General features: G+C 46.0%; 1 protein-coding gene across 5 annotated transcripts in view; it reads right to left on the bottom strand.

Moving 5' to 3' along the window:
* ZMYM3 (zinc finger MYM-type containing 3) overlaps positions 1-26,391 on the bottom strand; it is a 1,331,158-nt gene that overhangs the window by 828,789 nt on the left and 475,978 nt on the right. The gene's annotated exons all lie outside the window — the stretch shown is intronic.

Below are 26,391 nucleotides of genomic sequence, written 5' to 3'. Positions count from 1 at the left end.
CTAATGTAGACGACCCACAATTCTACTGTACTATATTGAATATGCTGACCGGGTCAGGAGAGGCGTTAATAATTTGGGGCAGTGACTTCAATACTATTCTGGACCAATCCCTTGATCGATCTTCCACCACCCCTAGGGCCCCTACTAGGGCTGCGTTGGTTTTGAAACAACTGATGGAACAGATGGGCTTGATAGATGTTTGGCGTACATTACACCCCACTGAAAAGAAATTCACCTTCTATTCGACGGTCCACGACTCCCATTCGCGTATAGACTACTGGTTTGTTAGCTCACACCTGGCGGGCGCTGTCACTAGTTGCGATATACACCCTTGTACCCTTTCGGACCACTCACCTGTAACACTTAGCATTAAGTTGGGTGATGCCCCTCCCCCAGTTAGAAGATGGAGAATTCCCCCCGCCATTCTTAGGGACTCTAACATTTGGGAAGCCCTGCATGACGAGATCACCGAATTCATCAGAATAAATGAAGTAGCCTATGCTACTTTATGGGAGGCCTTTAAGGTCTGGGTCCGGGGCACTATCCTTGGTAAGTCCACCGGCATGTTGAAGGCTGTATGGAGGGAACTGAGTACAGTTGAAGCAAAAATAGATCTGTTACAAATTGAATATGTGGTCACACGAAAAGGAAACGTTAGCGCAAATGCATGTCGCTTTACAGGAGTTCCGTGAGTTGGCCAACAGAGAAGTTCTATATATGGCAGCCCCTGCCAAAGCCCGCAGATACGGGGAGAGTAATAAGACCGGGAAGTTCTTAGCTACTATGATTAAGGCTGACAGGCACCGTAGCCCGATTCCTGGCATTCCGACACCTACCGGGGAAATGGTTAACAGGGAGCGGGACATTAATTCCACCTTTGCGGAGTTCTATGCCTCCCTTTATTCTAATCATTACACAGTGTTCAGAGGAGACGTTCCGGTACTTGGACAGCCTAGACCTCCCTACATTAACTGCTGAAAACCGTAACATACTAGACCGGCCCATCACAGTTGCAGAAATTGAAGAGGCCATTAAATCTTTGTCAGGTGGCCGCGCCCCCGGTTCGGATGGCCTGAGCGCGGAACTAAGAATTCAGGAGTGAATTAGCCCCTTTACTGCTAAAAATGTGGGAGGAATCGATGGACCGGGGGGACCTTCCAGAATCAATACTTGAAGCTATTATTACAGTCCTCCTAATACCCCGTAGACCGGCACATGAGATGGGATCCTACAGACCCCTCTCTGATTAACAGTGACGTGAAAATCTTCGCCAAAGTGTTAGCTACCAGACTCCTCCCGTATATGTCAATCCTGGTCCGCCCGGACCAGGCAGGCTTTATACCATCCAGATCCACTGCACTCAACCTGCGACGCTTGTTTAATGTAATGGCACAGATTGATCCCGAGGCGAAGGCGGCAGTGGTAGCCCTCGATGCCGAAAAGGCTTTCGATTCCGTGTCTTGGACATACCTCTTCCTGGTGCTTGAACGATTCGGCCTTGGTCGATACTTTATTAAATGCGTAAAGCTACTATACACTCACCCTACCGCTAAAGTCCTCACTAATACTACGCTATCCCCTACATTTTGGCTCCATAGGGGCACCAGGCAGGGTTGTCCCTTCTCGCCTATATTATTTGCACTTACCTTTGAGCCAATGGCGGAGTATATACGACAGCACCATTCACACAGAGGACTCAGGATGACCGGCCCCCCTCAGATCATTTCACTGTACGTAGATGACACTTTGTTATATGTCCGTGATCCAGAGGAGAATGTACAACACATCATGTCAGACATACACAAATTTTCAGAGTATTCAGGGTATAGAATCAATGTTCCTAAGTCCGAGATATTTCCCTTAATTGATTGCACGGGTGATCTCTCTGCAATAGTGGGACTCAGGCCCGCTCTGATTCAGGTTCGCTACTTGGGTGTTGTGATCGCTAGGAACAAACAATTGCTGTATGCACATAACCATGGGGAACTGCTATCAAGTTTGGCGACCAAATTCCAGACATGGACCAGTCTCCCACTGTCCCTTTATGGCAGGGTGGCGATACTCAAAATGGTAGTTTTACCCAAACTTCTATATTATTTTAATAATATCCCGATATGGCCCGGCAAGGCTTTTTTTGCAAAACTCAGATCGCTCGCCTCTACTTTTATCTGGAATGGGAAGACGGCCAGGCTGGGATGGGATAAGATGGTGGAACCATTCTCACAGGGAGGTATCGCTGCACCCGACTTTGAACTCTACTACCTGTCTGCACAGGCCCAATTCGCTAAACACTGGTTCGACCCCGAGGACGCAAATCCCCATGTTTTCATAGAAAAATTCTCTGTCCGCCCCAATGATATCCGATCAGTCCTCCTTAACCCTGTTTACGGAGACATCTGCCCATTCAACCGGGTATATACAACTACACAAGCCTGGGCTAAGATATATAAAAGAATTGGCCTAGAGACCCCCTACGACCCAGAGGTCCCCCTGTGGAACTTCGAGTATATCCCCAACATTTGACAAAGCCCTTCAACAATCCTGGGATCCTAGAAAGCTGTTTACGCTACATGTTCCCAGATGGTGTATTCTGCAAACTCACAGATTTTGTTGGGGCGGTGGGAGGTGGCCAACTTAAACGGTTCCAATACCATCGTATGAAAACTGCTTTTGCAGCTAAATGGCCAACTTTTCCGATGGAACCCCAGGTACATGAATGCATTAGGGCAATAGTGGCTACAAATGGTCCCAACAAGGGGGTGTCGCTGGTATACACTTTGGTGCAGGCCCATTCCCCGTCCCGTAATGCGATAAGGGAGACCTGGGAACGAGATACGGGTACCCAAATTGATGAAATCCGGTGGTCACGCTTCTGTCAACTCATCAGATCCGTGTCTATGAATGCTGGCCTCTGGCTGATTCAATTCAAAATCCTGAATCAGTTACATTATGCCCCCGCCAGGTTAGCTAAATTTGTTGAGAATTGCACAGGAGCCTGCCCTAAGTGTAATGCACCAAACGCTGGGCCATATCACATGTACTGGTCATGCCCTTTGATTGCGGAATTCTGGCAAGAGGTGGCGGAATTACTTGAAGACATAACGTCGATCCCGGCGACCCTGTCCCCACTAAAGTACCTGCTTGGAGATATTGGTAAAGTGAGGGAAACCACTAGGCGTCTATTTAACATTTCATGTGTTGTTGCGAAGCGATGTATTCTTAGATCGTGGAAATCCGTCACTGCTCCATCCAGAGCTCATTTTTTAAAAGACTTGTGCACGGTGAACGACAACGAGGAACTTTTTGTCCCATCGGTTCCGATACCTTGTCGTCCTAAAGATATTTGGACCCTGTTACGTGCATACCTATGGGATCTGGCACCAGACGATGCAACACCTGCTCCCTCACCATGATGTGTAATGTTCTGTTGTATGACATGTATGTACGAATACTGCGAATACCTCCAAACTCTGCTTTGATATTTATCTACTGTTCTTGATGCTGACCTGCTCTCAATAAAATAAATGTTTTTTTTTAAAAAAAAGAATCAAAGTCTAATTGCAGGATACCCTAAGAACTCAGAATAACCAAGTTACTTAAAAGTGCAAATAACATCCTCCAAGTTGTTAATGGAGGGCAAACAGGTACTGATCCTATGAAGTAGTTTTCGATAATAGACTTTGAAGGTTATGCTGTTTTCCGATTAACCTTTTTCCTTCCCCTCTGCAGATTCGCAGCCATTCAGAAGTTGGAGTCTGTTTTTTATTTTCTCCACTTTCCCCTTTCCCATGGGAGTGTTCGTTCTTCAGCTGGTAATTTACACAGTTGTTGATCAAACAGTCTTGAGGGATCTGTGGGGTTCAGCAGCTCCCGCGGACAAGAAATGACTGGACCGAACCGGAAAACTTCAGGTGACATCTTGTGTTTCATTCTCCTCCACTTCTAGTGGCAATGAATGATTAGGGGTGAATTACGCTTTTTCAAAAACTTCTTCAAAGACTTCCTCGATGTCCATGTGATTTAGTTGTTGGAACGCTGCTGCCGTTCTCCCCCGGCTCAAGCGGGGTGATTGGGTTGTATGGGTCCTCATCCTTTGGCAGATTGTCGCAGATGACCACCATTGTCTGATGCTTGCAGCTGTCATGAAGCCTACCCCGGGCATCCGGACCAAGCCCATCAGCCCCGGGAGCAGGCTTCCAGATATTTATTAAAACCCCAGCAGCCCCGGCTAGTGGCTGTCTGGGTTCAGTCCTGGAGCCTTAAGCACCAGGCTCATAATCGAAATCAGTCCTGGCGCCATGCTGCAACTGAATCCAAGCAAACGTGAGGCTTGGATGGGACTATTTTGTAACAGGGACTATTTTTTACTCAGGTGTGGTTCTGGGGAACTTCTTACCTGGAACTACTTTGGAGGCTATTTAAACCACGCCCGATCAGCAACACACGATTCGCGTTATTCTGCATCCAGCAGCGTAACGCTCACCGTGCCTGCAGTCAGCATCCAGTCTTCAGCCACGCCCGTCTCGAATCCAGAGCTCCTAGCAAAAGAGAAAATAAGAAGGAAAGGTTAGAACACCAACCTTATTTCAATCCTTACCTGATTCCGGATCCATCACGTCTTCGAACTTGAAAAGGACATTATTTCTGCACACGTCGCATCGCCAGCTGCAGCGCCGCGCCATACTCACCAGTCCTCACAGCATTTTTTGATCCGGCGCTGCCTCCATCATTTTCTTCGCCGAACTCCAGCACCTGGGGGAAAAAAAAAGAGACAAGGTGAGCTAAGAGCCGACAAATACAATCTCTTACCATCATAGGCTTAACTGATTTACCACTGGAGGCATTACCCTTTAATACGCCTCATCTTCATTTGCCGCACCTATAAAGGGAGAAAACAGCAAGTTAAACTCATGCAACTTTTACCGGACAGTGTTGGGTAATACAGACTCTTACCTGAAATGCCATCAGCTGCCTCCAGGCAATATTCTTTTGAACCAGTTGCAATTCAGCAAAGGAATGGAATAAGAGTGATCGGACATATTGAACTCTTTGAACTTTATGAACCCCGGAGTCAATATTCCTCCGGAACTCCTCCATCACCTTCAAACCAATGAAGTAACTGGTATCTATGCGCCCCTGCATGCCATGCAGGATAGATAGCTCATCATTTAAAAACATAAGGTGAGGTTACTAAAAGGGGATATCCGAGGTGACAAGATGGGATAACGAGAACAGTGGGAGGGGGCCATCACTAAAATCCACGGGTGGCTAAATCCCCTTCTCCACCTGCTGGAGAATACTTCGACGGATCGGACGAGATTAGGCGGGCCAGTCCAGACAGTCATCTCGGCACTACGCATCATCTTGTTGGAGACTGCAGCTGTCCGGGTCCCATCGACGCCCCTGTGGGAACCAGGTGAGCGTAACAGCAGCTCAGATGGTGAAGAGTGGTCACTTCAGAGTGGACCGTGCCAGTTTCTACTTCAGAAACCTTCATCTTGTAGGGCCCCTTCGCTTAATACCCCCTTTTATCTGTGTGCAAGTCCTGACAGCACTCTCTGGTCTGTTGCTTCGCTCCACTAGGCGCCACGCCAGCAAACGCAGCTGTGGAACGCCTCCTGTGTCTAGCACTTGGGTTATATCATGAAACTCAACGATGCCTTCAACAGAATGTTTTTCGCAGGGGTCAGCCATGTGTTTGAGCCTTGCTAAGAGCCGCAAGGTTGGTTCCATGGTCCGTCATGCACCCCAGATTCTCCTTGCTCAGTACCAAACCACTCACATTGTGCGACCGGCACGGCATTGTGCGACCGGCACGGGGTCTGTGGTTATAAGTGCGTGTTGCAGCGGGTTTTGTACAGCTTGTACAACTTCGCTTCTGGTGGTGCTTTTACACAAATGTTGACTCCCAGTTACACAAGTGTTTATTTTCACTGCAACCCCTGTACCAATAGTGTCGCCACGCATGCCTTCATTTACTTGAGCATTTGCGCTTCCGCTTTCACTTCGGTACTTCCAATGTGATTGGGGCAAGGCAGAGTTGCCTCGCCAGAGCTGCAGTCGAGTCGGTGGAGGCATGGGCATACGACTCACATCTGTATGTTGGATGTCCTTAGCACACACTGTGCCCTCCATGAAGCGAGTGGCTGGCGCTGGAGCGCCGTGCCCCGTGTCCCGCCAGGAACACCAAGACCAGGTGCAAGGTTTTAACTTGGAAGCTCCTCCTTGAGAGTAAAGAGTGACAAAACACTCGTTATAGCACTTTTCTACGCATGCTAATCTCCACAGTTCCATATAGATCTGACTCAAGATTATCTTCACAGTTCTATCTAGATGTGACACATGGTAATCTCAGCAGAGTGCTGCAACAGTGTTTTGGTGACTAATTGGTGCTCATTTAAACAATGAACCACTGAGAAATACACAGACTTTCTGCTGTCGCTACGCTTACTGGGTGGAGCCTGTATATAACCCCCACACTCTTGCGAAGATGAGTGCTATGGGAGTGTTTTGGTGTTTTGGTGTTTGGGTGCGTGGGGGTAAGGTAATCACAGGCCCGCCTCCCCCTCTCCGGCGTTTGTCCATCTGCAAAGTGAGCTGAGTGTTTGGCGGCCGACGTGGCTGCAAGTGCTCTGTAACGGTGAAGTGCTTTTGCTGGCTTAATGCAGAAAGCCCTCAATAAACCAATTACCTTTATTCTGAACAGGTCACCAGACAATTTATTGACAGAGTCAGGGCTGCCCACAGTATACACCGTCTATAAGGTCCGGGTGGTGTGGCAACTCGCTTAAGGATCACCATACTGGGGTGCTCCCTTGGTAAGTTAAGAGTTGGTGGACCCTGGGGCTTTCTTCTTGGCTCGACCTCCATAGCTCTACTTGTTATTTTGTCCCTTTCCAGCGCCATAGCCTGCGGCTATTGGTTTTTGAATGGACAATTGCTTGATGCCGCCTGGCAGCGTGCTTAATATCAATACTATTGCAGGAGTGTGGCGTTGCTTTTAGTCCCTCTGCAACATCATAGCCTGCGTTTCTCACACGCACTGCTGGATTGTCTTTCCTTGTGGCACTGGGATCTGAGCTGTAACTTCTGAAACGACCTGATGAGTGCAACGTTGTGTTCATCTTAGCTACGCAATGCCATAGGGATTTTCACTAGGGCTGCCTCTTATCTGGAATTGAAACAGAGTTGGAGTATTATAGGGGATGGTATTGCTAGCCAGACTTTAATCCAGCTTTGCCAGTTCTTAATTCTTAAAAACCATTTAAGAAAGTTTGTGGAATTCTTAACTTAACCAATGCAACAAATAGTGTGTTTTTATTCATGATTGTTTTTCCATTTTCTCTAAAGTGTGTTTGTATTTAAGGGCACTTATTTGATATAGTTAAATCTTGTATCGGATATTGCACTTCTCATCTATGATAGTTGGTTGATTATGCTAATCATTGTGTGTCATTGAACAATCTTAAATAGCTGCCATACATTTTTGTTTTTATCAGCTTCTTTTTACCCTTTTAAGTGGAATCATATGTAGTGTATTTATGGGTTATCGTCGTATCATGTCTCTTCTCATCTCTTATGAATGCGCCCTGAATTCCAGGAAGCTTGTAGCAAAATTGTTTGCACATCTTGCATTTTTCTACACCGCCGTTGCTTGTTGAAATTCCCCAATTTAGGGTAGTGAAAAAGGATCGGTGACTGATGCATTTTAGGCGGTATGCTTTGCATTTTGCACACCCCCTGTACTTTACCTTTCTTTGATTGCCGCTATTCTAAGAATCAATTGGGATTGGCAGTGGTGAAAGAGGGCTAAGGGTAAATCATTGCTGGTGTTAAAACGTTGAAGGGTTTGATGAGCCAAATGGTTCCCCTTTGCTAAGCTCCTCCCGATCTACTGGAGTAGCCTGCGACCACCAGGCAGGATGTAAAAGGTAAAAGTGAGAGAAAAACAAAATTGACCTCAGGGGTGGCCGGGAATACAATGGTTTGTACGGTTATAACTAGTACTCTTAGACACCCCTAGGAAACTATCAATGAGGGATTTAATTGGGAATATCAAATGACCAGCCCGGTGGGAACTTGCGTTAGACCCACGCTTGTAGTGGGAACCGTGGTGATCTAATCGGCATGCAATCGAAAAGTAACCATGACAAACCAAACATTCATTCAGTCCCCGATAGCGGGGCAACAAATCAGATTCCTACGATGGTATAAAGGTAGGAACTAGTACCGAGATAAAAGGAATGACGCCAACTAAAGCCATGGCACTTGACCATTCACGAATGACCAATGGGAATTGCAATGCTGATTTTAGGGAGATTCACGACCTAAGCATCATCCACTTTGCTGAATTTGAGATGGAAGGAATAGAGCGAGTCGGGTCAGGGGTTAATCCTAGGAGTACGATTCAGCAGACCTGTGATGCATCTATGCCGAATTCAACTGCTTTCACCAGTCATTGAAAAAAAAAGATACAATGGCAGAAAACGTTATTGAAACCCCTCAGGCAGAGGCCTCAGACTCATTGGGTGATGGGGCGGATACGACACACGGAGGTTGACGAACCAATTTGCTTAACCTATCCAACGGTTTCAGTTTTGAATATGGTGTCCAATTAGTTTGTCAACCTGTACGATAATATTTGCCATGAACTCATTCTAATTGTTGCAGCTTGGTGATAAAGTTGAGAATTTAAATGGAAGTAATCTCCCTATTCTATCAATCCTTCAGCCTAACATTGATGCTCTGTTGCCAATCTTAAGGGAGGAAATGTTATCACCTCCCAAGAGGGTAGTTACCTCAGAGCATATTGTAATAAGTGACGACTCAATTAAGGTTAACTGGCATTGACTGTCTGTAGATCGACATTGAGTAACTTGAAAGACAATATCTTAAATCCAAAAAGGTCCCCCTAGAATCGGAGGTGGAAATGTTACCATTCTGTACAGCTCTGGAGATGACATCGTTTGCTGAAACTGAGGGAAAGCAAAATAGGGGGAAAGTAATGGGGCCACAAAATATTGCTCCATTTTGTTTTAATTTCAAAAATCAATGAAGTTGGAAGGTATTAAGGAAAAATAATTCGGTGCATACTGGTAATCTCTTACACGGGGCAAAACAAGTTTCCAATTGCAAAAGCTGTTTCATAAACTAGGAAAGTCTCTCCTAGACTGGCTGTGGTTAGAGGCACTAAGAAGGAACAAGTTACTTACCTTTAACCGTTGTTCTCCAGCATGGATCTGGCATGGATTCACATGCTCATGAATATTCCCCGTTAGACTGGGAATCCTAGTTTTAGTTTCACTACTGAACTGTCTTTCTCCTAACAACCAATCACTGGTCTCTGGATCATACTACCCCCAGCCAATGACTGCCGTCTACCTAAGCCCATCCTCTGGCAGCCATCTCTAGGAGGCACATTAAGTGGCAGTAGGACCAAGAAAATAGCTGCAGAGGGGTATGCGGGAGGGTTCGCATGCAAATCCATGCCAGACCCATGCTTGAGAACAACAGTTGCAGGTAAGTAACTTGTTTTTTCTCCAGGATGGGGTCTGGCAGGGATTCACATGCTCATGAATAAATACATAGCAGTACACTCATGCACAACCACGGGCGGTGGCAAGGCTCAACATTAAGTATCTCTTACCTCCTCACTAGGCTCACCTTCAAGCAAACCGGTTGCACAGCACTGCTTGGCAGTCTCCAGACTCCTCCCTGGAATCCCAGTCGACGCAGTAGAACTTCGTGAATGCGTGCATCTACCTCCACGTAGCAGCCCTGCAGATGTCCAGCAGGGGTACACCAGACAGGAACGCCGTAGTGGCAACGATCGCTCTGGTTGAATGCGCTCTCGAACGGCCAGGAAACGGTCGGATTGCCAACCAGTGACAATGGGTGATGCAGCTGGAGAGCCACCGGAAATGGAAGCCTTGGAGAGGGGCTTCCCTTGGTTCACAGGGCCAAAGTTCATAGACAGTTGTGACGTCTTCCGAAAACTTTGTGCGGTGCACATAGAACTTCAGCGCTCTAGCCACATCCAGCAAGTGGAGAGTCCCCTCAGACAGCGACGAAGGCGTCGGGAAGAATTTAGGGCTTGCTTAGATGAAAGTCCAACGGCACCTTGGGCATGAAGGAGGGGTGCGTCCGCAGCATCACCCTTGTCTCGTGGAATGTCAAGTAAGGTGGCTTAACAGAGAGGGCCTAAATCTCTCCCACTCATGCAAAGGTGATGGCCGCAAGAAACGCTGTTTTCCAGGACAAATATTTCAGCGGCGCCGAAGGCATAGGCTCGAAAGGTGGACTCATGAGCCTAGTCAGCACCACATTGAGCTCCCACGAAGGGGCCGGAGCCTTCATCGGCGGGAACGAACGGAAAAGTCCTTTGACAAAATCCTTGACCAGGCGATGTGACAACAGCAACGACTGTCCCAGAGTTCTGGTGTAGTGGGAGATAGCCGCCAGATAAACCTTGATGGAAGCATGCGCAAGCCCGGCTTTGGCCAGCAACTGCAAATACAGCAGCATGTGGAGCCGCAATCCGTAGAGGGTCGAGTTTCTGTGCCCAGCACCAGACAGTAAACCTCTTCCACTTATGTCCGTAGCATTTCAGTGTAGACGATGCCCTGGCCTTGACAAGCACTTCCTTGCAGTCCGCCGGGAGACCGTATCCACGAAACTCCAGCGCTGCAGGAACCAGGCCTGCAAGTTCAGTGACCCTCAGTCGTGGTGCAGAATCGCACCTCCTTCTCCGGCAAGAAGATCTGCGTCCGCCGTAAGCTTGACTGGACGGGGCGCCAACATGTCCAGAAGGTACAGGTACCATAACTGCCTCAGCCATGCCAGTGCAACGAGGATTCGTCCTGGGAGGATAGCTCAGCGGCAACGTGTTGGAAGCAAGACGACACAAAGCACACGTTCGATCCCAGGGTCCGTGCTTAAAAACCTCTGTATTTAAGCACATTATAAATACGCAACTAAGACCAAAAAAAAAAAAACTACAAAACTAACAATTCCTGTAACAGCGCCTCGATGCCCGCGGGCTCTGTGAGCACTTTAAAAATGCAAATAAATAAAATAAACAAATCCTGCACCGGGACCATCATGAGTTGATGGATGAGTCACAGAAGCAATGGGGGCTGAGCGGAATGGATAGATGCATAAACAGGCCGTCCCAGGGAAATGAGAATGCATCCCCCCATGCTCCCTGGCTTGGGAAAACTGCTGGAGAACCTCCAGCACTTGGTCGATCCGAAGATGGGGCAATCCCCAGAACTGATGATCCACTCAGTCCTGCCGAGGCTCCCACTCGTGGCACGGGCGCAGCTCCATGCTGAGTCGGCCACAGTGTTCTTCACTCCTGCCAGATGAAACAGGACAAGGACCATCCCCTGGGCGACGGCCCTGCACCTCTTTGGAGAGCGCCAGGGATCTGGTGTCTCTCTGCTTTCGGATATAAAACATTGTGGTGGTGTTGTCTGAAGATCCGGACCACCTTGCCCTTGAGGGACGAAGGAAAGACTTGAGGGCCATAAACACTGCCGTAGCTCCAGAACGTTGCTGTGCAACGACTTCTCCTCTGGAAGCCACAGGCCTCTTGCGTGGACACATCCAGTGTGTGCCCCATACTTCCAGGGAGGCGTCCGTCGTAACAGTCACCAGTGGGGGGTGAGGGGGTCGAGAAAATCTTGCAGCGGTCGCATCCGCATCCTGCACAGCCGCACGAGGTAAATCCATGACGACATGCCGAGGAGGGACTTGATGGTCCTCGCCCTTGCGATCTTCAGGGTCAACAGCCATTGTACCTTGCCCAGGATGGGCGCTATTCTCTCCTCCGGGGACGCCAGGCAAAACACTGTTGAGCCGGGACCCCAGAAACAGCATGTCCTGCGATGGCACCAAGCAGGACTTCGCAAAGATTCTCGAGAACCCCAGTTCCATGAGTAGCCGGACGGTCCTCGTCTTGAGCTCGACCGCTGTCCCTCTCGATTTCACACGGGTGAGCCAATCGTCCAGGTAGGGGTAGTCGTGAATCCCCTGCAGCCCTGCAGATGCAACCGCTCTGCCACAGACGCCAGGCACTTGGTGAAGACCCTTAGTACTGACTTCAATCCAATGGGAAGGGCATCAAATTGGTAATTTTGCCCTTGGACCACAAAGCGTAGAAACTTGGTGTCCTTTTTGAATGGGGATGTGAAAATAGGCATTCACCACGTCCAGTAACGAAAGGAAATACCCCTCTTAAAACAGTCCCAGCATGTGCTGAAGGGCGACAATCCGAAACTTCTGGGACCTGTTGTACATGTTGTGGCAGCGGTCTAGTATGGGCCTCCAACCGCCCGTCTTCTTTCTGACGCGGAAGTACCAGGAGTACACTAGAGTCCCAGAGCCTTTTTGGGACTGGTTCTAGAATGCCCTTCAGCACGGCCCACACCTCTAGAAGTTTAGGGACGTGGTTTTCCTGCCTGGCCACCGGTGGAATGCACGGACACTTTCGTTGGGATTCCAAAGTGTGCCCGTGGGCCAGGACGTCCAGAACCCAACGGTTGGTGGAGATGGACTTCCACATGCTGACGAAGTTCACAAGCCGGCACCCCACCGGGGTGCGCGGGTGGGGGCCCTACGTCACGGTCGGTTCAATCCTTCGCCATGGGGGCACCACCTTGGGGACCATGGCGACGATAGCAACCTCCTCCGGACTTGCTGCGGCCCCTTTAGGCTTTCTGGCTGAAGAGCGGGACGGTGGACGATAGCATGACAAGCTGCCACCCAAACCTTTGGAGTAACCCTGGAACTTTCCTCCGGAGTTCCAAAAGGACAGTCATTGCTGGAGCGTGATGAAAGCACGAGCAGTCTAGGAAACAGCCTTGATGGCCTGAAGAGACTCGTCCACAGTCTTGCCGAATGAGTTGTCCCCGAAGGGCATGTGTTACACTTCAGGCTCCTCTATGGTCCAGGTACAAGCTACCATGGCGTCTGTACAAACGTCGACGCACTCCAGGTCACCTGACACGTCTTGTACATGGAAGACGTACAGCAAGCCACGCCCCTCTTACGACTATAAAACCACCGTCTTCCAAGGGGCTCGTTGCTGCTAATTAGCGTTACCAGCTACACGTGGTTTCATCCGTTTCCTCTTCGTGTCTCCCTACACAAATCCTTATCTGAGCTCCTGGTTTGACCTTTTGCCTGACTTTTGGATTGCCTCTTCTCGTCCCTTATTCTTGTCGTGATCGTCTGGTTGTTGGACTCGGAACGCTACTGAATACGGCTCTCTTCTGTGTCTTGCGGTTCTTTCCTGGTTACCGCTCTGCACATCAATTTGCTGTCTACATCCGGATCATCTCAACAGCTACTCAACTATACTCGTGTACTCAGGTACATACCTATTGGCTTCCATGGATATTGTCTTCTGTTGGATTCTGGGACATTGAGTGACTTTCCTGTGAGATTGCTCTTTAGTGCATATGAACGCCCTCCTGAACTGCACCAACCCGGCACTAGTGCGTCCCTCGTGCCGTTCGGAGTTACTTACCTATACTAACTTCCCGGTTTGTTATTTTCACCTGCCGCCGTCTTCAGAATCCTGGACTCCTCTTACTCCATTTATCTTTACTCAGGTCAGTTGTTATCAATTCTATAGCTATAGTGGGAACCGATACTGATTTAGTTCAATTCCACTCATTTGTGTTATTCTTTGTAGATCATCCACTCCAATATCTATCTAGGTAGTTGTCCAATCATTTCTGTTCTGTTCTAATCACCTGTATAATATAAACCCAGTCTAATATCTTGGTGTTCTTTTGCAGCATTGGCATTGGCGATGTGTGTTCTCCCCGCTCTTTCATTCAATTGACATCTCCGTCTGTTCTAACTGAAACAGCAGAGGTACATTGTGGAAAAGAGCCCCTCCTTGAGGAAGCCCGAGTCTTGTACTCAGGAGAGCTGGGATGGAAGGCTGAATTCGGAATCCTATACCACAAACATCTCAAAGGTCATTTTCTCTGCATCTTCGGCCTATTCAGAGTGGTGAGTAACAGCATGTCACGTAGGACCTGGCATCGACAAACTTCTTGTCCAGTTCGGCCTTCAGAACAGAAAGCTCCACCCTAGGAGGAGATGTCCAAGCCCTGCAGGACTACTGGGCCCCCGTGCCCTTCTCGACCAGTGGGGACGGTCTAGGGGAGATCGGCATAGTCTTCACCGGTATCTTCCCAATGGGTAGAAAAGACGATTCCCTCTGAGCAGGCAGGGAAACTCATCTTGGGGGCTGTCTCCTGTAAACCCTCATCTGCAGCCTTTGCTAGAGACGCCAGCACTCCTTCAAAGAGGATTTCGCCTGGTCAACCTGAACCTTTACGACCTTGGTTGCGCCTGAGGCCTTCACAGTGGAGGGAGGGTCAGCGCCCCACTCCCCCTTGGCTTTCTCCATCGGAGTCAGGTGGGACTTCTCCAGAAGTTTGCTAGGGGTCCGACTTCCTCTTCGCCGAACCGGAGCGTTGGCTCGTGGCCGAAGGTGCCGGAGATGCCACTCCCGACCTGGCCACCAAGGAGCCTGTCCCAACGGCGCTCACAGTGCTTTGCCTTATGTTGGGCCTGGGTCACCGGAGCGCCCTCAAAGGTCTTAGAAGAACACTCAGATTTCCTCTTGCTGGGCGATGCTTGCTGCCAGAGTTCACACGCAGCCGGGTTCTTTGTCTGGAGCCACTCGGAGAGCCGCTTGCGACGGTCCTTCATTGTGTGTGGCACCATATCCTTGAAGAAGGAAGTAAAGGCACAGGGATTGCCCATCGTCCAGAAAATGTTCTGTAGGCCACATCCAGGGCAGATCCTGGCGTAGAGTCCTTTATCTTCAGCCATGTCCACGCAGAGTAGGCCTCAAAGAATCTTTTGGAATCCTCCAAGAAGTTAACTCGACGAAAATTCACCTTGAGGGGCATAAAAAGTTCTGAAAAACGGGTCCCCATTAGTCGGATGATGGATCGATTGAGCTGGAGGCTGGATTGACCCAAGAAAAAGCGCAAAATGCAGTAAAAAGCCAGAGAGCTAAACAAGAGGACTCCCAACACTCAAACGTGCAGTAAAAATCTGAAGATGTCTGCCAGGGGAGGGGCTTCGGTAGAGGGCAGTCATTGGCTGGGGGCAGTATGACCCAAAGACCAATGATTGGTTGTTAGGAGAAAGAGTTCAGAAGTGAAACTGAAACCGATTTTTTCTTTACCGAGGATGCCCAGGCTGACGGGGAATATATATTGTTTATTGGATTTATAAAGCGCACCAGACCCGGGAGTAACAGGGTGTGGCAGGGATATGCAAGGCTTACAAAGTTACATAGTGGATAAAGTACAATATACAGGTAGTCAAAATTTCACAATAGATATATACAAATAGTCAAATTTCACAACAAAGACGGGGTTATTTACATCAGTGTACCAACGTCTGCAGAAATGTACAATCTTAAGAGGCAGACAATGCTGGAATGCAATAATGTCAGAGGAAGCTAGTTATCAATCAGATTGAGGTGGGTAATGAGGTTCTTTCTGAAGTGAGGGTAGGGTAGGTCAGCTCTCAGCTCATGTGGCAGGGAGTTCCAGAGTTTAGCGGCCTTCACAGGTAAACTGTTGCCGCCGATCTTGGAGGATTTGAATCTGGGTACTAGCAGGCAGTTAGTATTAACGGTTCTAGAAGGTCTGCTGGAAGTTCGTCTAGATAATTCGTCAGTTAGGTAGCTAGGTGCAACATTGTGCAATGCTTTGTGTGTCAGGGAGGCAATTTTCAATTGCATTTTGTTATGGGTGGATAACCAATTGTATTGGCGTCTGATTGCGGTCATATGCACTCTTGTTGATGCCCAGTGCAGCTCTAAGGGCGTTGTTTTGTAGTATTTGGATGCTGGCTTTATTGGCACTACTGTAAATCGCATTGCAGTAATCTAATCTTGAGAGGATTAATGCCCTAGCCAATAGAATACATCCGTCATTGGAGAGGAAGGGCCTACCTGGTCTAATAAGCTTGCACGTGTAAGCTGTCGTGGATGCCAGAGAATTCAGTTGTCTATTGAGGGAGCAGACCTCAGCAGCTGCTGATCCTACCCCAATCGTGTGCGGGGTCCCCCAGGGCTCCTGTGTGTCTCCAACTCTGTACGTCCAGGAAAAAACCAAGGGTTTTTACCTCCTTAGAGACTATGGTATTGTTGCCATCAATGATGAGAGGCGTATTCCTGACCTAGTTTATAGATATTGGAAGGGGTACCGAGGATTATCAGCTGTGTCTTGTCATCATTCAGGCATAAACCGTGAGTGGCCATCCATGCCTGAATGAGGAGGTAGATTCTATTCACCAACGCCAAGTCCCTGCCATGATCCCCAGAAAGTGGGAGGAGAATCTGTGTCATCTGCGTAATTAGTGTAGGTGACATCCAGAAGATCTAAATCATTGAACAATGGTTTGGTGAATATGTTGTACAGAGTTGGAGACACACAGGAGCCCTGGGGGACCCCGCACACGATTGGGGTAGGATCAGCAGCTGCTGAGGCAGAGAATACTCTGATGGTTCTGTCGCTCAGGAATGATTCTATCCACTTGACAGCGCCCGTGGAGAAATGGGCTGCTGTATCTAGATGTCTACAGAGGACCTTGTGGTCCACCAGATCAAATGCAGCTGAGAGATAAAGTAGCAGCAGTAGTGCCGTCTTTCCTTTATCTCTCAGCTCATCGATTTGAGTCTTCAGATCTATCAGTGCAGTTTCCATTCTGTGTAGTGGTCGGAATACTGATTGTCTGACCTCTAAGTTTATGCAGTTCGAGGTATTTTTGGATATGCAGGTATGCCACTTTATCCAGAATTTTTCATAAAAATGGTACCGTTGTAATGGGGCGGTAGTTGGTGGCGATAAGTGGGTCTAAAGTTTGCTTCTTCAGAAGAGGGAGAACCCAGGATTGTTTGTTTGAGATTGGCTGGGACGGTGCCGGAGGCAAAAGAGGCGTTGATCAGTTTGGAGATGAAAGGGGAGAGGTCTCTTGCTGCCTCTTTTATGGTGTATGCTGGGCAGACCTCTCCTTTACAATTGGACGGTTTGAGTGAGAGGATGGTTTTTTCCACTTCGAGGATGGAGGTTTTCGTGAAACGGAATGTATTATTTGGAGCAGAAATGTTTTTATTCGGTGGGGGAGTTAGTTGGTTGAGGTAAGTTTAGGGAATCTTTCTTATTTTTTATTTTGGTTTGTAAAGTATTTTATTGGTTAGGGCTGAGCATTTGAATGCCAGACCCCATGCTGGTGAAGTTAAACCCTCCCATCCAGAATTGTACAACGCAAACTGAGCCCATTTTAGCAGGTGGAGTAAAAGGGATCCAGGAGTCTATTCTTACCAGGCACCTCATATGGGAGGCAATGAATGACAGCTTGGGAAGCATGATAAAGCAGAAGAGAAGTGGGGAGTGACATTTAACATCTTGGATTTGTCAAAGAAGAGAAGGATTGCAGAAGTATGAGGAGGTTTATTGTCTAACCTGGTCAATAAGGCCCCCGATACTTTTGGGATTAAGACTACTTCCACGACTAATGCCTCCTCTAAGGGCTTTATGCCTGCCATGCAGTCAGACGGTAGATCTCAATTGTGTTCAATGATCTTAACTCTGCAGCAGGAAAACATTTCTGACTTATTGACTACACGATTAGTAACCATTGCCGGTCAGATAGCACAGAGAAAAGCGCTCGATTTGACAATCTGTGTAGAGCCTGCTGATGCAGTTTTGAATCCTGGCAGGGCCAAACTCAGCCTTTCTTCCTACCGAGGTCGATAAATTAGCACCACACACCGTGGGTAATAAGCAGCGCTCAGATGCCCGAGGGTTCATAGTGCTAAGTGCCAAATTATTATTATCATCATGGAGGATGGCAGACAAAAGTTGATCCATGGGGGCTCCCAATACTAAATGGGAGAAGTGGAGTCAGCAAAAACAACCATGCTCTCGGAACCTACCTAAGTTTATATCGGAGGTTGGAAAATTATTAGATCAATTATATAGATGCAATCCATGGCTCTAGGAGGATGAGCACGTTGGGGCCCACAACTTGAAAGCCTGTAGTGTACCAAGACAGGCTAAGGAGGGTGAGGGAAAATGGAGAATGATGGGCACCAAGGAGAGGCCGATGAGAACTAGTGTATTGCCTAGGATCTGGATTGTGGGCAACAGATTGGGCAATTCAAATTGGGTCTGTCCTGTTCCTTGGGCCCGGAGATCCAAGTATGTTTAAATATGGGATTGTCCTCACTATTTCTGCTGAAATTCACTCTATTAGTCTAGTTTCATCCACCAACCCTGCAACCCAGGGCTTAAGATCGGCTAAATTGCTAGGTTCACAAATGAAGGTGGAGGACTGTAATTGGGCCTTAGTCACATCCGTTTGTAGAAAACAGTGCGACCATAGCAGCATGAAAACTAGAAATGGGAACTATGACCATTTCGGTTTGAAAGTCGTTTCCTGGAACTCCATAGGAAGCCAAAATGTGTTTAGTAATATTGACTTAATGCAAACCCTGATTGGGCAACATCATTTTGAATCAGGAGATGGAGCTTTTGCAAACGCCGGTTTTGGATGGCCATCAGGTGCTTACTCAATTGACACGGCCTAGCAATGGGGGGGGGGGCGTTTGTCTCTGATGACGGCAGTTGGCTCTACTCCGAGAATGAGGGCGTCTGATTTCAAATCTCAACATCACCAACGGGATTGGCCCCCAGGCGGACCTGTAAACAAGAGGGCAGGAATGGGATAGTCGGGCGAAGAGGGAGTAGGAAAGTGAGAAAGGTGTGTGCTGGGCTGTTGACCTCTTCAGTTCGGTTTTCACTGTGCGCTGAGCTTTGCTGCGAATATCGGACTGACGCAAGACCTTGTCTGTTTGTGCGGTTTATGTGTTTGTTGTTGCGGAGTGGTGAAGTGCATGCGGTTTACTGAGAGAGAAGATGGTTGTGTGGATTTTCACGTGAGTTAGGTATGCAGAGATTGGAGCATAGGGTTAGTGGGTTATAGGTCTTACTCCTTCAAATTCTTGTTCCATGAATGCACTTGTCCTATAGGTAGGCATATTTTCTACCTATTACATACGTATTACGCGTGATGGCGTGGCACGTTCCCAACCTGTGTGGTTTCGAACTTTGTTTAATAGGTAGGGGCGTGTCTTGCCCCCCCCCCCCACTCTGGTACTGGTGCTGTAGTTTGCAATCACCCACTCCCTTGTTATCCATTTTCTGTTGGTGGTCAATTGTTGCCTGTGTGTAGTTTGTAGGCCAAGGTATTCTTGATACATCCTCCTTGTGTCAGGTTCTCACATTTTGTACCTCAATTGGACAAGGTTCTTAGGAGAATAGGGTATGTCAAATACCATTCCAGGAAAGTTAGAAAGGGAAGGTGGTTGAAATATTAAATAAATTCCGTTTAGTGAATAGAGCATTTCTTTTAGTTTGTTCAATTTCCCTTAACTAACTTTCAATTAGAAAGATGAAATGCCCCCAAGCCAAGATGGTGGAAATTTTTCACAACAATGATTGGTTCAGTTCTCAGCATGCAGCATTGTGATGTCATTAGAATGTTAATAACAATTCTCAACTGCCTTTCATTAAAGTATGCATCAGAGTAGGTCATATATTAGTTAGCTCCAGTAAAATTCATTTAAAGTTTCCATTTTAAAGGAGAGTTTCATCCTTTTATGAGTTCTAAAAATATAGTAGTAATATTAGTTAAGTAACAGGAGAAGAAGTCTGCAGAAGAAGAATCCCAGTGAGATTCAGTTGCTGAGCCAGAGAAGAGTCCAGTTCCATGAACATTGATAAGCTAAGTGGACTTCAGAATTTTTAAGTGAAGATTCAATATTTTGAAATGTTAATAATTCAAAGACTTAATTGAGCATTTCATTTTTTTTGGAACAATAGAATCCTATTATAAGAAATGGGCAAGGAATTTTTAATGAACAATATGTAAAGAAGGTTCAGCAATTCATTTTTGTGTACATTTTATCTTATCTTTAATACTAATAAGGCGCGCAGTTCGAATCGTCGTGTTTTTAAAACTTTTAACCTAACATCTAATATATATTTAACTAACTTCAGGTTCGTTTGTTTTCGAGCCTGCGCCGCGTATTTCTTTGGATTCGTAAGCGCGGTTTAGAGGAAAGGACCCAACAACGTCACTCATGCGTCGCGGCCATTTTGGATTTTCAATGTTTTCCACATTTTTATTCGTTGTTCGTGACGGAATAGAAAACGATTTAAGGACAGCGTAGTAGCCTGATTACGCAGCGTTTTTGTGAGCAATTGTTTTCCTCCTTAATTAAGAAAGAATTCAGAATACATACATGAGTAGCAAGAGACATTATTGAAAAAGCACTCTGTATGTGAATGAAGTATAAAAGTTTACAGCAGAATATTTTACAAAGGTTCTTCAGAATACAAAAGGTAATTACTTACACATATTTATAGAGAGTATATGATTCCTAGAGCATCCGGCAAAAGGTATAATAGACAATAGTAAAAACAATATTTTTGGGGTATATTTTATTTTAAAGAAAAAAGATCACCAGATACTAAAGAGATCAAGAGAACAGAAAGACGGAAGATATATCGCTAGAGTATCTACAGTCAACATAAATCTTTCAGAAGCAGCCTATTGGTAAATCAAGCATAGGCAACAGGTAAATGTAAATGGAGAAAATATAATATAGAGAGTAATCAGTAATGATCAGAAGATTGATTCATTAAAAGTTGTATTTCATTTTTAGGAACATCCCATCTGAGTCAAAACTTTCCGAGAAGACAGTCTGAAGTACCTGCAGTGGGAGTTCTTGTCTTTTGTTGTTTTCTCCATTCCCCTTTCCCCTTGGGTTTGCCTGGCCAATAGTTTTAAAGAAGCAGGATTGTTGAGCAGGCAGGCTTAGGGGGCTAGGTGGGCCAGCTTCACTCCTGCAGGATCCCACTACTTCAGCTTCCTGACACCTTGCCCTTCAATCTTGGCCCATCTGATCTTTCTTTGGTATCGTTATTACATATCCATCTCTCAGTTAGTATGTTGATATGTCCCAAGTTGTTCTTCCATAACTTCTGTTCATGGGCGGTAAATTAAAGGGTTTGGAGGGTCCCGGGGTGGGGGGGAAATCGGTTTCTTCTCTCAGCGTGGTTTCAGCTGTGTATATGCCCCCATATGAGTTCTTCTAGTTGAGGGATGAAAGCCAGGATTTGAGGAGTTTTCTGAATAGGTGGTGATTTTTTGCATTACGTATGTTCTATGGTAGCTCATTCCAGGTTTTTGGGGCGAGGTGAAGGAAAGAACCACCTCTGAATTTTCTTTTGTTGTAGGGTTTTGGTTCAAAACTGATGTTGCTGCTTGATCGGAGCATCCTTGTAGGGCGGTGTAGGCTTAAATTTGCCTCTTAGGACTCTGCGCATTGATCGTGGAATGCTCTGTGCGTAGGGCAGCGATTTGAACTTTGTTGTTTTATTGGTAGCCAGTGTAATGATTTCAGCGCTGGTGTGATGCGATTTCTTTGGGGTAGTTTGAGGAGCAGTTTAGCTGCCGCATTTTGTATGCATTGTGATTTTTAAAAGTCTTTCAGGCAAGCCCAAATACAGGCTATTGGCGTAGTCTACTCTGGACATGGTGAGAGCGATGACAGTGATCGTTTTGTTGGTCAATGACAGGAACGGTAGGAACCTTTTTACCGCTCGCAGGAGAAAGCAGCAGAGCGTTTACTTGTGGCTCTAGAGTAAGTTTGTTTTCCATCAGGACACCCAGGTTCTTTTAAATCAGTGAAGGGGTTGGGGTTGTGCTGAGTTCCACTGGCCAGGGGATGTAGTGGTTGTCTCCTTTTTTGTGATGATCATTATTTCCGTTTTGCCTGGGTTGAGTTTGAGGTAGAGTTCATCCAGTTGTATATTTCATGGAGGCAATTCTCCAATGTTGTGTTATCGTGTTGAATGTCTTATTTTGTAGACTGTGTGTATCTTCAGAGTAGCTGTAAGAGGTGAGGCTGTGTCTTTTGATGATCTTGATTAGTCGACAGGTAGTTGTTGAATAACAACGGGGAGAAGGATTATCCTAGTGGTACTCTGCATGAGGATTCTCTTGGTTTGGATTTAAAAGGTTTGATCCATATGGTCTCTGTTCTGTTTTTTATGAAGGATTTGATCAATAGGTCCTCTACTTTTCCTGCAGCATCTATGAGGAGAGGCCTGATGTATGCCGATTTGAAGGATTGTGGCACTCTTCCTGTTGAGATTGAGAGGTTGAAAACGTTCCCGTGGTATTCCATGGGTGTTCCTGGTGAGATGACTGATTTGTATATGCCCGGCGGCAGGGATTGGCGGGTGAACCTGTTTTGTTGCTTTGAATTACCAGTTTGACGAATGTCTCCACCAATGTACCCTCCAAGCTGTGCGCATGTGCACTTGCCCAGCTTCCTTCTGGGTGCTGCTCAGATTTTTTAGCACCACACAGACAATTCTCACCTATTTAAAAAGATTTAATAAGGCACAAGCCACAGCAATGACCCGACATGTTCTCTCTCTTAAAATAAGCATCTAGTCTTGATACTCTGCTAATTTGCATTACACTACTATGCACCTAAAATCCCTAACAGCAAAATGCAATACAAGGGGTTAAAAACTAATATGTAAAACTGGCTCCATGAACAGAAGAATCTAACCAATATTTTCCTGCACACATTAACCAAAAATGTTCCCTCCAACACCCATGACTCCTAAACCTGACTCTACCACACTTACCTTATGACTCTAACTTTGGCCTTCGAGTACATTAAGATACTACCGGACAACCTTGACTCTACCTCTCTTGGCTCTGCGAAAGGTTAGCAGACGTGTACCTACATCCACTTGTTTTATATTTGTTGTAACATGAATAACGTTCACGCACCAGAATTTGTTACTCATTGTGCCTTACCAAAAGCGTCACCAACACTGATCAAACTACAAGCTCAAATACCGGATAAAGGTAAGCAGGCTACTTGGATGGGTAACCAAAATCCATACTTCCTCTTCTTTGTACATATGTCACACAAGTACTTTGAAGCGGCACCCTTGTAAGTTAACGCATTATAGAACTCAAATATTAATTTAGCCTTTAAAGATTTAGAAAAGACAAATGTGATGCTCAGAGTCTCCTACTTTAGCATTACTAACATTACCCTGTAGGAAGACAGCAACATTGCAATATCATTTACTTAGCCTACAAGAGATTATTGGTATGGACTATGCCTGGGATTACTCGTCCATAGTATCAGGGCACCGGATATTCAGACAGGAAAATGCTTTTCACACAATCTGCATCGTTTCCAAGTGTCCAGAGTTCTTTTGGGCATAGACCATCACACATTATACGATAACTCACTTCGATACAAAAACAGTTTCACTGAGCACTTGTGTAATCCTGCACAAGGATATAAGGGTGGGGTATGTTGCAAACAATCTTGTGTGCACTGCAAAAGAATTGTGTACATGCAGAGTCATGACCTTCTTAAAATGCACATCATATGTTTAGGCATTTAAACATGCCTTTCATGCAAAGTATTGTAGGTCTGCAAATATCTCGGTGAGTTTGCTGCTACAATCCCTCACTTTTTACAGTGCTCTATCAACTAGTATTGGGGCAAGCGAATGGGCCGGGTATGGGTGGAAACATCACTCCTTGCGGGTGATTAACAAAGCAGCATATTTCAAAAACCAAGTCAGACGTTTCGGCAGTACACTGAAGGAAATGTGTTGCGTGTTTGCTAAAGGATAGGAAATTCTAGTGCCCATCGAGACAACAGCACCTTCTTTTTCTTTCTATGCTCAATTGCGGGGGGGGGGGTTTCAATATAACCATGTGTTCTGTGTGTGCAGTCTCTAGCATCTCCCTGAATCTTATTTAACTGATCACAAAGAATTACATAGGAGGGATCCATAGTTAAAGAAGGCACTCAATCTGTTGTATCTCTGATGAATTGATGCAATTAGCTTAAAAGGCATATATGTGTGATTTTCGACAACAGGGCTCAGTAATAAACCTCAGTAAGGCTCTCGTTTAATTTTATCTAGGCTGTTTTGCCAAAGGGTGGGCAAAACTATACACTTTATTATGTGCACTGTCATTTCACTCCCTATGTCAGGGGTACAAGCAGGGCTCTAATCAGAATTTGCTCCCTACTTGGAGTCAAATGATTTTTCAGGAGTAAAAAAGTAATTAGCTTTGCCAATAGGGGTACGTTCTGCTTATTAAACTTTTTTCCCCATAAAATTCCTTTTGAGATCGGGCATGAATATTAGAGTTTCTTCCTTCCTACGCCACTGCTCTACTGATCACTAATTCGAAAAACTATCAGTGGCACTTTGTGGGTTGAAGCAATGAGATGTTCATTGTTTCTCATTTTTGTTAAGCACATTTTCCTTTTTTAGTGAGTAAAAATGCATGGTGCATATGTCTCTTAACTCGAAGACTGGTGTTATCACAACCCACAGGAGAACGTAATGTGGATAGTAAGAGTCGCAGAAATGTTAGATCATATTCTCAGGTGCAGTTATTCTGATGGAATTATTATCCTTACATAAATTATTTGCATGTTCTCCTCGCCCTTGAATTACGTCATTTAAGTGGCACGTTAACGCCTTTCAGCATGTTTTTGACACATTGCTTTTATTTGCCATTAATCCATCAGCAAATGTATTCTTTCCGAGTTTCTTGACAGCCACATCAGTTATCACAAGAGCTATTTGTGTTTTGTAACACAAATGAGTGATTTTCCAGTGACCTAACATACAAGGCCTCATTATAACTTGGGGCGGTATCCCAGCATAAATCTACCAGAATACTGCCCAAATGAATTACCGGTCGAGACGAATTTCCGTCGGATTACAACTGGCGGTGTAATTCCCCATTCATATTGAGTCCATATTGAGTCCATTGGACTCAATTGTGTCTTTTTTGGCAGAATTACCGCAGCGGAAATTCAGATGATTTCGGCGGAGTTGGAGGATTTACCTCCAGGATTTTCCTGGAGGCAAACCCTCCACTCCAGGCCCCAAATTGTAATTTTGAGTAGTGGTAACATTGGCGGTAATGGAATTATTGCCAACTTTAACATTTACCTCTCTGCAGAAGTGCATATGCAAGGTACTGTGGCAGACATTGAAGTCTTGGACTGGTTGATGAGTTTTTCGTATAATCAAAAATGACATTTTATTTAAGTCTATGTGTTTGAAAAAAGTGTTGCAAGATTTTTAAAGAATTGCAGTGGCTGGGAAGAGGACATTCTTTTCCAAGCTCTCTTCTGCGATGGTAGCTCACAAAGTGGCTTACCTCATTAGTACATTACTCACATGGAAAATGTGCGCACAACAGCCAACCAGTTCCGCACACAGAAAAATAATTAGAGGGAACACTGGTCTCCACTGATATTAGGGGGAAGCTTGAGAGTTTGTTTGGGCGTCCCTCGTAGGGGTGGGTGGGTTCCATATTCTGCTCCAACGGTCTGCTTTGTATGGTCTGTTGGATGGTAGTGATTTTGTTTTTAAGGTGGTCTGCTAAATCATTGCATAGTTTCATCGATGGTTTTGGCGTGTTGTTGCAGCTAGGTGGATTTTTATTTCATTTACAGGGGTTCTGTTCTCAAATTGCATTGTATGAATTCGAATTCTAGACTGCATGGATGGGCCCTCTCTCACTATATAGATCTCTCAGGGGTTCAGTTCTCAAATTGCATTGATAGGTTTCTCTCTCGCACAGGACTCTAAAGATTTAGCAGGGGCTCCGTTCCCAAATTGCCTTGTATGATCTTTAGCTTGCACTGACAGGCCTCTCCCACTATACAGGCCTCTCAAATTAAGCAGGGGCTCTGTTCCGATTAGGCAGAATCCTATGCAGTGCCCTTAGGGACCACTGCACAGAGTTAAGACTACAAATGGTAATAGAAGTTCACCTTTGGTACAAGCCTGTACTACACAGATAGAGTGGTAGCAGTGACTGAGCAGCCAGACTTACCTCAAGAGCAAATGAGCAGTAGTAGAGATTACACAAAGGACTACAATTACTGTGACCCAAGCAAACACTGACTCAAGGTTTCTGGTTAAAAATGTAAGTACATTTATTTTTAAACCATCTGTTCACAAAACACTTCAATTCTAGTAAAATAAAACCACACTTCAAATACACTACACACAACCACTTCCCCCTTGTGAAGAACAACGCAAGGTAAGTACCTTATGATTTCACAGACCGATGTTATGAAACAAAAGACGTTACCGGGAATACATATGCGATCACTTTGACAGTAATGCCAGTTCAGTCTTACTAAAGATACGCGTATCCGCGGGAAGAAATGTTACCGGGGTAAAAACACTTACCACCTGA

The sequence above is a fragment of the Ambystoma mexicanum genome, chromosome 5p (assembly GCF_040938575.1).
Source record: "Ambystoma mexicanum isolate Mex_15411 chromosome 5p, UKY_AmexF1_1, whole genome shotgun sequence".
Classification (NCBI taxonomy): domain Eukaryota; kingdom Metazoa; phylum Chordata; class Amphibia; order Caudata; family Ambystomatidae; genus Ambystoma; species Ambystoma mexicanum.
Note: the sequence above shows the minus strand (reverse complement) of the source record. Positions and strands in the feature narration are given on the sequence as shown.